This window comes from Coregonus lavaretus, assembly GCF_964263955.1.
Source record: "Coregonus lavaretus genome assembly, chromosome: 7".
Lineage (NCBI taxonomy): Eukaryota > Metazoa > Chordata > Actinopteri > Salmoniformes > Salmonidae > Coregonus > Coregonus lavaretus.
Window position 1 is genome coordinate 52,939,271 of NC_139994.1, and position 13,038 is coordinate 52,952,308.

Consider the following 13,038-nt stretch of genomic DNA (forward strand, 5'->3'; position numbering starts at 1 on the left):
CCATAACCACTACACACAGCCTACATCTTTGTCACCATATTAGCTAACGTCATAGTCAACATAGCTACTAGAACTAACGTGTTAGTAAACCCGCTATAATCACGCAGTACAGTGTACAGCAAGCAGTTTAGCAGTTACACCGGCGGGCCCTGGTGGCAATAAATTAATAAAACCAAAAGCTTACCTTGACTTGGAAGAGTTCCAGTGATGGATAGCCTTAGCCAGCTAGCTAACATAAATAGCATTCCTCTCTGTTTGAGCTGGGTGTTTGAGTAGGCTAAATTAGCTAGCTGCATTAGCTAGCTAAGTGAAAGTGAAAAAAAATACAACGAAATACAGATAACTCTCCCTCTCTGCTGCTTGTCTTACATTTTTTAAGAAATTAATTTGTTCAAAACTGTTCAACTATTGTCTTTCTCTTTGAGTCAACTACTCACCACATTTTATGCACTGCAGTGCTAGCGAGCTGTAGCTTATGTTTTCAGTACTAGATTCATTCTCTGATCCTTTGATTGGGTGGACAACATGTCAGTTCATGCTGATAGAGCTCTAATAGGTTGAGGACGTCCTCCGGAAGTTGTCATAATTACTATATATTTTTTACATTTTACCAGACGCTCTTATTCAGAGCGACTTACAAATTGGTGCATTCAACTTAGGGGACAACCACATCTTGTTCACAGTAAGTACACTTCTTCAAACAAGCAGCTGTGAGCAAATTCAGTGCAATCAGGGACAACTACATCTCAATCACAATAAGTACATTTCTTTAAACAAGTCAGTGCTAGCAGGTGAAATAAGTCAGGTGTTAGTTTAGACAAAAGACAGTGGTAGTAAAGGGGGTGTAGAAGGATTACTATTCCAGGTATTCCTTAAAGAGGTAGGGTTTCAAGTGTCTCCGGAAGGTGGTCAGTGATTCCACTGTCCTGGCGTCGTGGGGGAGCTTGTTCCACCATTGGGGTGCCAGAGCAGCGAATAGCTTTGACTGGGCTGAGCGGGAACTGTGTTTCCGTAGAGGTAGGGGGGCTAGCAGGCCAGAGGATAATGAACGTAGTGCCCTCGTTTGGATGTAGGGTCTGATCAGAGCCTGGTAAGGAGGTGCCGTTCCCCTCACAGCTCCTTAGGCAAGCACCATGGTATTGTAGTAGATACAAGCTTCAACTGGAAGCCAGTGGAGTGTGCGGAGGAGCGGGGTGACGAGAGAGAACTTGGGAAGGTTGAACACCAGACGGGCTGCAGCGTTCTAGATAAGTTGTAGGGGTTTAATGGCACAGGCAGGGAGCCCAGCCAACAGCGAGTTGCAGTAATCCAGACGGGAGATGACAAGTGCCTGGATTAGGACCTGTGCCGCTTTCTGTGTAAGGTAGGGTCGTACTCTGCAAATGTTGTAGAGCATGAACCTGCAGGATCGGGTCACCGCTTTGATGTTAGCAGAGAACGACAGGGTGTTGTCCAGGGTCACGCCAAGGTTATTTACACTCTGGGAGGAGGACACAATGGAGTTGTCAACCTTACTATGTAAGTCTACTGAAGGGGGTGAGAACCATTAGCCGGAAAATAGCTATCCACCGGCTACACCATGGTGTTACCCCAGAGAGTCCTGTTGAGGCTACTGTAGACCTTCAATGCAAAATAGTGTGTTTTAATCAGTTATTTGGTGATGTGAATATATTTAGTATCGTTTTATCTAAAAAGTAAAACTTTTGTAATGTTTATTTATTTATTTATTTTTTTGGTGGGGACATTTACTGAATAGGATGGTCCTCCCCTTCCTCCTCTGAGGAGCCTCCACTGGTATCACGGTGTATTTCAGTGTGTCTGGTTTGGGGAGCTTGGCTATTTCCGTGACAAACACGGAGTGAACTTCCTGTCTGTCCGTGCCAGAGAGGAAGTCATAAAGCAGGAAGACTTCCTGTATTATTACCAACGCGCCGATGAACGTGAGCACCGCTACATGCTGCTACATCATGGGGGTTGGAGGTGATGAACGACAGATGGGAAATGAAATCAAATGTATTAAAATGTATCCAGCCTACATTTTTAAATTGATAAAAATCCAATAAATATACTTTTTAATCCCCCTACACACACATACAAGTAATTCTGAAACATGTTAAAAGCTTTTTATACATTTTGGTTCCTCAAATACAATGATGGTTTAGTATGGACTGTGCCCGGTATCACATCATCATTTTTTTCTGTTTTCTCTGTTCTGTATAACATAGACATTGTAAACACACACCTGTTGTTAATGTGTTAATGCCCTACAATTGTCTAGTCACACAATTGTGTGTAAATGTGTGTGTGTGTGGGTCTGCATGCTCCTGTGACTCACCCTAACACGTGGCTGAGGGTGAGAGCCAAAAGATGCTGTTGTACAGAGGGCATGTCCCTCCGCCTAGTTCTACAACTAGAGTTCACAGGTCACACACACCAGATGGAGGCTTGGCTAACAGCCCAAACACTGCAGACAGAGGGATGATCTCAGTTGCATAATCCTCATCTCCTTCTCAAAACAGACCCACCTGTAGTCTTCTTCTGGCCTCCAAGCTGCTCTCTCCACCTCTCTTTCCATCTCTGTTACTCACTCCCCCTCTTCAGCTCTTTCCCCCCTCCCTCCCTCCCTCCTTCTCTTTTTATCCCTCGTTTCCTCTAGGTTTATGACATCACTGTCTGTCTGTGATGATTACCCGTCTGAACTCGGTGTCCTCTACCTCGTCTTGGCACCATCCCAGAATACTCATCTCTCTCTCATGGGAGGGGTCAACTGTGGAGCTGCCACCAACGCAACGAAACACGGGCATTGACTCTGCGTCTCCAGTCTCTCACTCGATCACTCCCTACCTCTCTCTTTTTGATGTGGAGGCTCTAAGGGCCACATCTCATCCCTTCTTTTCTCCTCCTCTTTTCCTATATCTATCCATTCATTCACTGTCCTGTCACCTGGCTGGTCACAATGGCCACTGTAATGTAAGAGCAGCCCTAATGGAGGGAAGCAGTGTGTTTGTGGTTAGCGGTCAGCTAGTGGTTAGCTACAATACTTACTTCACCTAGGGCCAAGCCACCGGGCTTTTTAGAGTCTCTGTGACCGTGTGTGTTCATGGGTGGGACATGTCCCTCCCTCCTGCCCCCCCGCCCCGTGTCGAAGGTTAGACTAGAGGGTTCAAATGTAAATGTAACAAGTCTAACAGGGCTAAACATGCCCCGAGGGAAGCCTAAAGGAGACGTTAGTTGAGAGGGAACAGGAACTAGCTATCATGAAGAGAGCAATAGTGTCAGCACAACAGGGAATAGACTACAGATACTATGTACCTACAGGGTTTTATTGGCCTTCTGGTGAGGGTGTGTGAGCCTCATATTCCCCTAATACAGGCATGGGCAACTTTGATGGGGGTGGGGGCCACAAATAATCTCATCATGGGGGGGCCGCAGTGGCTTGCAGGTCTACGTACCCACTTCATACCCACACATTCAGTCAGAGCCAGCCCTAGCCTTTTGAGGGCCCTAAGCAACAAGAAAACAAAGAAGCCCCCCCCACCTACCTTGCGAGCAAAACATTTTAGCAGCCTCCCTCTTGAAAAATGTATACACATTTTGCCTTGGGGCATAGAGAAAATGGTGCAGTTTTAAAGCAAGTTTGCTGCAATTCTACACATTTTGCCATGGGGCGGAGAGAAGATTTTGCAATTTTATTACTAATTTCATGCAACTCTACTCACTTTGCCATGGGGCGTAGAGAAAATGTTGCAGTTTTAAAGCAAGTTTGCTGCAATTCTACACATTTTGTAATGGTGCCGAGAAATGTCTGATATCTGAGTGAGAAATTCGACCATGATTACTACAAGTGTAGATAGCTGGCCGCTAGACTAATTTACCAATCTAAAAAATTGGGTAATTGAGTGACTGTCAGTGACTGACATAACAAGAAAAAAACTGCTGATGCACAACCAAATTTCGAAATTACACTTTGTGTATTGTACTATTCTAACTCTCAACAGTAAATTGAGACCCCGAATGATCCGCAGCCTACAAAAGGGGATATATTCCTTCCTATTCATTGGGCAGGGCAAAGAGAACGTGAGAGCATCTGCTTCATTCTCATTCCAGTGCATGGTGTGCGTGTGTGTTCATTCCTATTCATCCAAACAGGGATTCGGTGGACAGATCACCTGGGGTCTAGGTACCTGGCCATCTGGGAGAGACAGACAACAGACTTCATTAGGTAAAGATTGGGTAATGTGTGGGTATGGAGTGGGTACGCAGACCCGCAAGCCACTGCGGCCCCCCCATGATGAGATTATTTGTGGCCCCCACCCCCATGATAACTCAGCTATACAGCTGATGCCTGCTGGACTGTTCCTTTATACGGTACCGCATCCTGTTTATGTTTAGCCTCAGCCCAAACTGTGTCATCATTACCAGCTGTTGTCTTAGCTCTCTCAAATTACACCTGTGATTGCTTTATGCCTCTCTCCCATGTCAATATGGTTAGCTTATTGTTGTTTCGGTTATTTCTAATTGTACTATTTCACTGTAGATCCCCCAGCCCAGCTAAACCTGCCTTAGATAGCTCCTTTGTCACCCCCCCCCCCCCATACACGCGGAGACCGACTCAATTGGTGCCTCCAGTGATGCTATCTCTTTCATTGTTACCCAACGCTTAGGTTTACCTCCACTTTACTCATATCCTTCCATATCCTTGTCTGTACATAACGCCCTGAATCTTTTCTACAATGCCCGGAAATCTGCCCCCTTTATTCGATGTACCCAACGCACTAGAAGACCAGTTCTTAAAGCCTTTAGCCGTATCCTTATTCTAGTCCTCCTCTGTTCCTCTGGTGATGTAGAGGCTAACCCAGGCCCTGCAGCCCTCAGTATCACTCCTACTCCCCAGGCGCTATCATTTGTTGACTTCTGTAATCGCAAAAGCCTTGGTTTCTTGCATGTTAATATCAGAAGTCTACTTCCTAAGTTTGAGTTATTCACTGCGTTAGCACACTCCGCCAACCCTGATGTTCTAGCAGTGTCTGAATCCTGACTTAGGAAGGCCACCAAAAATTCTGAAATTTCCATCCCCAACTATAACATTTTCCGTCTAGATAGAACTGCCAAAGGGGGTGGAGTTGCAATCTACTGTAGAGATAGCCTGCAGAGCTCTATCATACTATCCAGGTCTGTGCCCAACCAGTTTGAGCTTCTACTTCTAAAAATCCACCTTTCCAGAAATAAGTCTCTCACTGTTGCCGCTTGTTACAGACCCCCCTCAGCCCCCAGCTGTGCCCTGGACACCATATGTGAATTGATTGCCCCCCATTTATGCTCAGAGTTCGTACTGCTTGGTGACCTAAATTGGGATATGCTTAACACCCCGGCCATCCTACAATCCAAACTAGATGCCCTCAATCTCACACAAATTATCAACGAACCTACCAGGTACAACCCTAAATCCGTAAACATGGGTACCCTCATAGATATCATCCTGACTAACTTACCCTCTAAATACACCTCCGCTGTCTTCAACCAGGATCTCAGTGATCACTGCCTTATGGCCTGCGTCCGTAACGGGTCCGCGGTCAAACGACCACCCCTCATCACTGTCAAACGCTCCCTAAAACACTTTAGCGAGCAGGCCTTCCTAATTGACCTGGCCCAGGTATCCTGGATGGATATAGATCTCATTCCGTCAGTAGAGGATGCCTGGTTGTTCTTTAAAAGTAATTTCCTCTCAATCTTAAATAAACATGTCCCATTCAAAAAATACAGAACTAAGAACAGATATAGCCCCTGGTTCTCCTCAGACTTGACTGCCCTTGACCAGCACAAAAACATCCTGTGGCGTACTGCATTAGCATCAAATAGCCCCCGCGATATGCAACTTTTCAGGGAAGTTAGGAACCAATATACACAAGCAGTCAGGAAAGCAAAGGCTAACTTTTTCAAACAGAAATTTGCATCCTGTAGCACTAACTCCCAAAAGTTTTGGGACACTGTAAAGTCCATGGAGAATAAGAGCACTTCCTCCCAGCTGCCCACTGCACTGAGGCTAGGAAACACTATCACCACCGATAAATCTACAATAATCGAGAATTTCAACAAGCATTTTGCTACGGCTGGCCATGCTTTCCACCTGGCTACCACTACCCCGGCCACCAACACTGCACCCTCCGCTGTAACTTGCCCATGCCCCCCCCCCCCGCTTCTCCTTCACACAAATTCAGACAGCTGATGTTCTGAAAGAGCTGCAAAATCTGGACCCCTACAAATCAGCTGGGCTAGACAATCTGGACCCTTTCTTTCTAAAACTAGCCGCCGAAATTGTCGCAACCCCTATTACTAGCCTGTTGAACCTCTCTTTCGTAACGTCTGAGATCCCCAGAGATTGGAAAGCTGCCGCGGTCATCCCCCTCTTCAAAGGGGGTGACACTCTAGATCCAAACTGTTACAGACCTATATCCATCCTGCCCTGCCTTTCGAAAGTATTTGAAAGCCAAGTTAACAAACAGATCACCGACCATTTCGAATCCCACCATACCTTCTCCGCTATGCAATCCGGTTTCCGAGCTGGTCATGGGTGCACTTCAGCCACGCTCAAGGTCCTAAACGATATTATAACTGCGATCGATAATAGACAGTACTGTGCAGCCGTCTTCATCGACCTGGCCAAGGCTTTCGACTCTGTCAACCACCGCATTCTTATTGGCAGACTAAATAGCCTTGGTTTCTCAAATGACTGCCTCGCCTGGTTCACCAACTACTTCTCAGATAGAGTTCAATGTGTCAAATCGGAGGGCCTGTTGTCTGGACCTATGGCAGTCTCTATGGGGGTGCCACAGGGTTCAATTCTTGGGCCGACTCTTTTCTCCGTGTATATCAATGATGTCGCTCTTGCTGCTGGTGACTCTCAGATCCACCTCTACGCAGACGACACCATTTTGTATACATCTGGCCCTTCATTGGACACTGTGTTAACAAACCTCCAAATGAGCTTCAATGCCATACAACACTCCTTCAGTAGCCTCCAACTGCTCCTAAACACTAGTAAAACTAAATGCATGCTCTTCAATCGAACGCTGCTGGCACCCGCCCACCCGACAGTCTGGTTAGACTGTAAACTCTCCTTCCAGACTCACATTAAGAATCTCCAATCCAAAGTTAAATCTAGAATCGGCTTCCTATTTCGCAACAAAGCCTCCTTCACTCATGCTGCCAAACATGCCCTCGTAAAACTGACTATCCTACCGATCCTTGACTTCGGCGATGTCATTTACAAAATAGCCTCCAAAACTCTACTCAGCAAATTGGATGTAGTCTATCACAGTGCCATCCGTTTTGTCTCCAAAGCCCCATACACTACGCTCTTGTTGGCTGGTCCTCACTACATGTTCATCGTCAAACCCACTGGCTCCAGGCCATCTATAAATCACTGCTAGGCAAATCCCCGCCTTTTCTTAGCTCATTGGTCACCATAGCAGCACCCACCCGTAGTCTGCGCTCCAGTTCTCCCCACTGTATATCTCACTGGTCATCCCCAAAGCCAACACCTCCTTTGGCCGCCATTCCTTCCAGTTCTCTGGAAGCTAAAATCTCTGAAGCTGGAGACTCTTATCTCCCTCACTAACTTTAAGCATCAGTTGTCAGAGCACCTTACCGATCACTGCACCTGATCACAGCCCATCTGAAATTAGCCCACACAACTACCTCATCCCTATATTGTTATTTATTTTGCTCTTTTGCACCCCAGTATCTCTATTTGCACATAATATCTTGCACATCTAGCATTCCAGTGTTAATACTAATTGTAATTATTTTGCACTATAGCCTATTTATTGCCTTACCTCCATAACTTGCTACATTTGCACACACTGTATATATATTTTCTGTTGTATTATAATTTTTTTGACTTTATGTTTTTTTACCGCATATGTAACTCTGTGTTGTTGTTTTTATCGCACTGCTTTGCTTTATCTTGGCCAGGTCGCAGTTGTAAATGAGAACTTGTTCTCAACTGGCTTACCTGGTTAACTAAAGGTGAAATAAAAAATAAAAATAATAAATAGTGAAAGGAAAGCGGTAGGGAGATGTAAGATACTGACTTATCTTTTTATTAGTATTTTTTAAAATTATAATTATAATTATTTGTAGTATTTTTTTAGGGGGTAGATAAGCTTTAATATTGCAGATAGATTGTAACTTCCATCAATGTAATTGTCTGCATCACTTCCAATCCCCCATATGTTTTTTTTGCAAATACACACATATATATATATATATATATACAGTGGGGGAAAAAAGTATTTAGTCAGCCACCAATTGTGCAAGTTCTCCCACTTAAAAAGATGAGAGAGGCCTGTAATTTTCATCATAGGTACACGTCAACTATGACAGACAAATTGAGAAAAAAAAATCCAGAAAATCCCATTGTAGGATTTTTAATGAATTTATTTGCAAATTATGGTGGAAAATAAGTATTTGGTCACCTACAAACAAGCAAGATTTCTGGCTCTCACAGACCTGTAACTTCTTCTTTAAGAGGCTCCTCTGTCCTCCACTCGTTACCTGTATTAATGGCACCTGTTTGAACTTGTTATCAGTATAAAAGACACCTGTCCACAACCTCAAACAGTCACACTCCAAACTCCACAATGGCCAAGACCAAAGAGCTGTCAAAGGACACAAAAAACAAAATTGTAGACCTGCACCAGGCTGGGAAGACTGAATCTGCAATAGGTAAGCAGCTTGGTTTGAAGAAATCAACTGTGGGAGCAATTATTAGGAAATGGAAGACATACAAGACCACTGATAATCTCCCTCGATCTGGGGCTCCACGCAAGATCTCACCCCGTGGGGTCAAAATGATCACAAGAACGGTGAGCAAAAATCCCAGAACCACACGGGGGGACCTAGTGAATGACCTGCAGAGAGCTGGGACCAAAGTAACAAAGCCTACCATCAGTAAGACACTACGCCGCCAGGGACTCAAATCCTGCAGTGCGAGACGTGTCCCCCTGCTTAAGCCAGTACATGTCCAGGCCCGTCTGAAGTGCATTTGGATGATCCAGAAGAGGATTGGGAGAATGTCATATGGTCAGATGAAACCAAAATATAACTTTTTGGTAAAAACTCAACTCGTCATGTTTGGAGGACAAAGAATGCTGAGTTGCATCCAAAGAACACCATACCTACTGTGAAGCATGGGGTTGGAAACATCATGCTTTGGGGCTGTTTTTCTGCAAAGGGACCAGGACGACTGATCCGTGTAAAGGAAAGAATGAATGGGGCCATGTATCGTGAGATTTTGAGTGAAACCCTCCTTCCATCAGCAAGGGCATTGAAGATGAAACGTGGCTGGGTCTTTCAGCATGACAATGATCCCAAACACACCGCCCGGGCAACGAAGGAGTGGCTTCGTAAGAAGCATTTCAAGGTCCTGGAGTGGCCTACCCAGTCTCCAGATCTCAACCCCATAGAAAATCTTTGGAGGGAGTTGAAAGTCTGTGTTGCCCAGCGACAGCCCCAAAACATCACTGCTCTAGAGGAGATCTGCATGGAGGAATGGGCCAAAATACCAGCAACAGTGTGTGAAAACCTTTTGAAGACTTACATAAAACGTTTGACCTGTGTCATTGCCAACAAAGGGTATATAACAAAGTATTGAGAAACTTTTGTTATTGACCAAATACTTATTTTCCACCATAATTTGCAAATAAATTCATTAAAAATCCTACAATGGGATTTTCTGGATTTTTTTTTCTCAATTTGTCTGTCATAGTTGACGTGTACCTATGATGAAAATTACAGGCCTCTCTCATCTTTTTAAGTGGGAGAACTTGCACAATTGGTGGCTGACTAAATACTTTTTTTCCCCACTGTATATATATATACACACATATACAGTGAGGGAAAAAAGTATTTGATCCCCTGCTGATTTTGTATGTTTGCTCACTGACAAAGACATGATCAGTCTATAATTTTTATGGTAGGTTTATTTGAACAGTGAGAGACAGAATAACAACAAAAAGATCCAGAAAAACGCATGTCAAAAATGTTTTAAATTGATTTGCATTTTAATGAGGGAAATAAGTATTTGACCCCTCTGCAAAAACATGACTTGGTACTTGGTGGCAAAACCCTTGTTGGCAATCACAGAGGTCAGATGTTTCTTGTAGTTGGCCACCAGGATTGCACACATCTCAGGAGGGATTTTGTCCCACTCCTCTTTGCAGATCAACTCCAAGTCATTAAGGTTTCGAGGCTGACGTTTGGCAACTCGAACCTTCAGCTCCCTCCACAGATGTTCTATGGGATTAAGGTCTGGAGACTGGCTAGGCCACTCCAGGACCTTAATGTGCTTCTTCTTGAGCTACTCCTTTGTTGCCTTGGCCGTGTGTTTTGGGTCATTGTCATGCTGGAATACCCATCCACGACCCATTTTCAATACCCTGGCTGAGGGAAGGAGGTTCTCACCCAAGATTTTTCCCTCCATGTTTGACGGTGGGGATGGTCTTCTTGGGGTCATAGGCAGCATTCCTCCTCCTCCAAACACGGCGAGTTGAGTTGATGCCAAAGAGCTCGATTTTGGTCTCATCTGACCACAACACTTTCACCCAGTTCTCCTCTGAATCATTCAGATGTTCATTGGCAAACTTCAGACGGGCCTGTATATGTGCTTTCTTGAGCAGGGGGACCTTGCGGGTGCTGCAGAATTTCAGTCCTTCACGGCGTAGTGTGTTACCAATTGTTTTCTTGGTGACTATGGTCCCAGCTGCCTTGAGATCATTGACAAGATCCTCCAGTGTAGTTCTGGGCTGATTCCTCACCGTTCTCATGATCATTGCAACTCCACGAGGTGAGATCTTGCATGGAGCCCCAGGCCGATGGAGATTGACAGTTCTTTTGTGTTGCTTCCATTTGCGAATAATCGCACCAACTGTTGTCACCTTCTCACCAAGCTGCTTGGCGATGGTCTTGTAACCCATTCCAGCCTTGTGTAGGTCTACAATCTTGTCCCTGACATCCTTGGAGAGCTCTTTGGTCTTGGCCATGGTGGAGAGTTTGAAATCTGATTGATTGATTGCTTCTGTGGACAGGTGTCTTTTAAACAGGTAACAAACTGAGATTAGGAGCACTCCCTTTAAGAGTGTGCTCTAATCTCAGCTCGTTACCTGTATAAAAGACACCTGGGAGCCAGAAATCTTTCTGATTGAGAGGGGGTCAAATACTTATTTCCCTCATTAAAATGCAAATCAATTTATAACATTTTTGACATGCGTTTTTCTGGATTTATTTGTTGTTATTCTGTCTCTCACTGTTCAAATAAACCTACCATTAAAATTATAGACTGATCATTTCTTTGTCAGTGGGCAAACGTACAAAATCAGCAGGAGATCAAATACTTTTTTCCCTTACTGTACATACATACACATATAAATACATATAAATACAATAATAAGTCAATTTTACAATAATTATATTTTTGTTTGTTTTTACTCCTGAACTTCCTCTACCCTCAACCTCTCCAATCATTTTCATGATGTCCATCTGGTTTGCCTCTACATGCCATATCCCCAAACGGTGCTCTTTCACAAAAGTTCTCAACCTATATACTTATTATGGACACAGTATGTTTTACATTAGTTATTTTGTTGTTATTAGTCCCAACCTTCAGCTCCATTCAACCCCTCCAATCTATCTCTTAACACCATCCATATTGGATTTCTACTTGCCATATATTTCTCAACTGTACTGTGATGTTTCACTGACTTATCTTAATGCCCAATGAAATTAATTTATATGCAAGTGAAAGAGACTGAGAGAGAGCATTACACACACACACACACGCACACAAAAGCAGTTGGTCATCATTCCAGTCAGATGCGTGATAAACCCTGTTGGCATCTTGCCACTACAGAGTCACATTGATCTTATTACATTTTAGTCATTCTTATGACTGAGAGATGATGACTAATATAATTCAATGGCTTTGTGTGTACAGTAATTAAATCATTAAACAGAATAATTTTATATGTCATCAGAATATCTGAGTTATGGTTGTTAAAACCTTAATGAGTTTGACTGTGTGTGTGTGTAAGAGTGTGTGTGTGTGTGTGTGTGTGTGTGTCTGTCACTATAGTACAGTATGCAAATATCACCTCCTGCCTGAGCCTGTACAACTGTCTGTGCCTGTCACTTTGCTTATCAGTCTTTATGTTTTCCTTTTGTCTCAATCTGTCCCTCCCCACAGACATCCATCCAGACAACTCTTCTTTTTATGAGATTTTGATAAAAGGACAATTCCAACTTTATCTCCAGAATAAAAACAAACGGCACATTTCTTTGTTTGCCTTTTTTGCAGTTTAGTTTTTTTTCTCTCAAGCACAAAAGTGAAATTGTCTAACATCACAGGCAAATATCATCAATTTCTCATTCAGAATTATCCCTCAAAGAAAATAAGAGAAAGAAAGAAACACTGTAAAACTGCCTTTTCCCTTCCTCCCCTCCTCCGTAGAACATCTAGAACCCCAAACTGCCTTTTCCCTTCCTCCCCTCCTCCGTAGAACATCTAGAACCCCAAACTGCCCTTTCCCTTCCTCCCCTCCTCTGTAGAACATCTAGAACCCCAAACTGCCTTTTCCCTTCCTCCCCTCCTCCGTAGAACATCTAGAACCCGACACTGCCCTTTCCCTTCCTCCCCTCCTCTGTAGAACATCTAGAACCCCAAACGACCTTTTCCCTTCCTCCCCTCCTCCGTAGAACACCTAGAACCCCCTATCGTGATGGAGAACAGCAACTTAGCTGACACATTCAACTTCATGACACATCATTATCACCATCAATTAATTTCATATTAACACAACACGGCTCTCCGTTTGGAACAGGGGGGTGGTAGGTATGCAGTGGCGATTTTAGCATGTCAATCTTGGTGGGGCAAACTCAAAAAAATTGTTTTAAATGCATGCCAGCAAAGCCACTACACAACACAACACAACACAACACAACACTAAACAATACATTAATTGCACTATGATGGTGACAAACAGT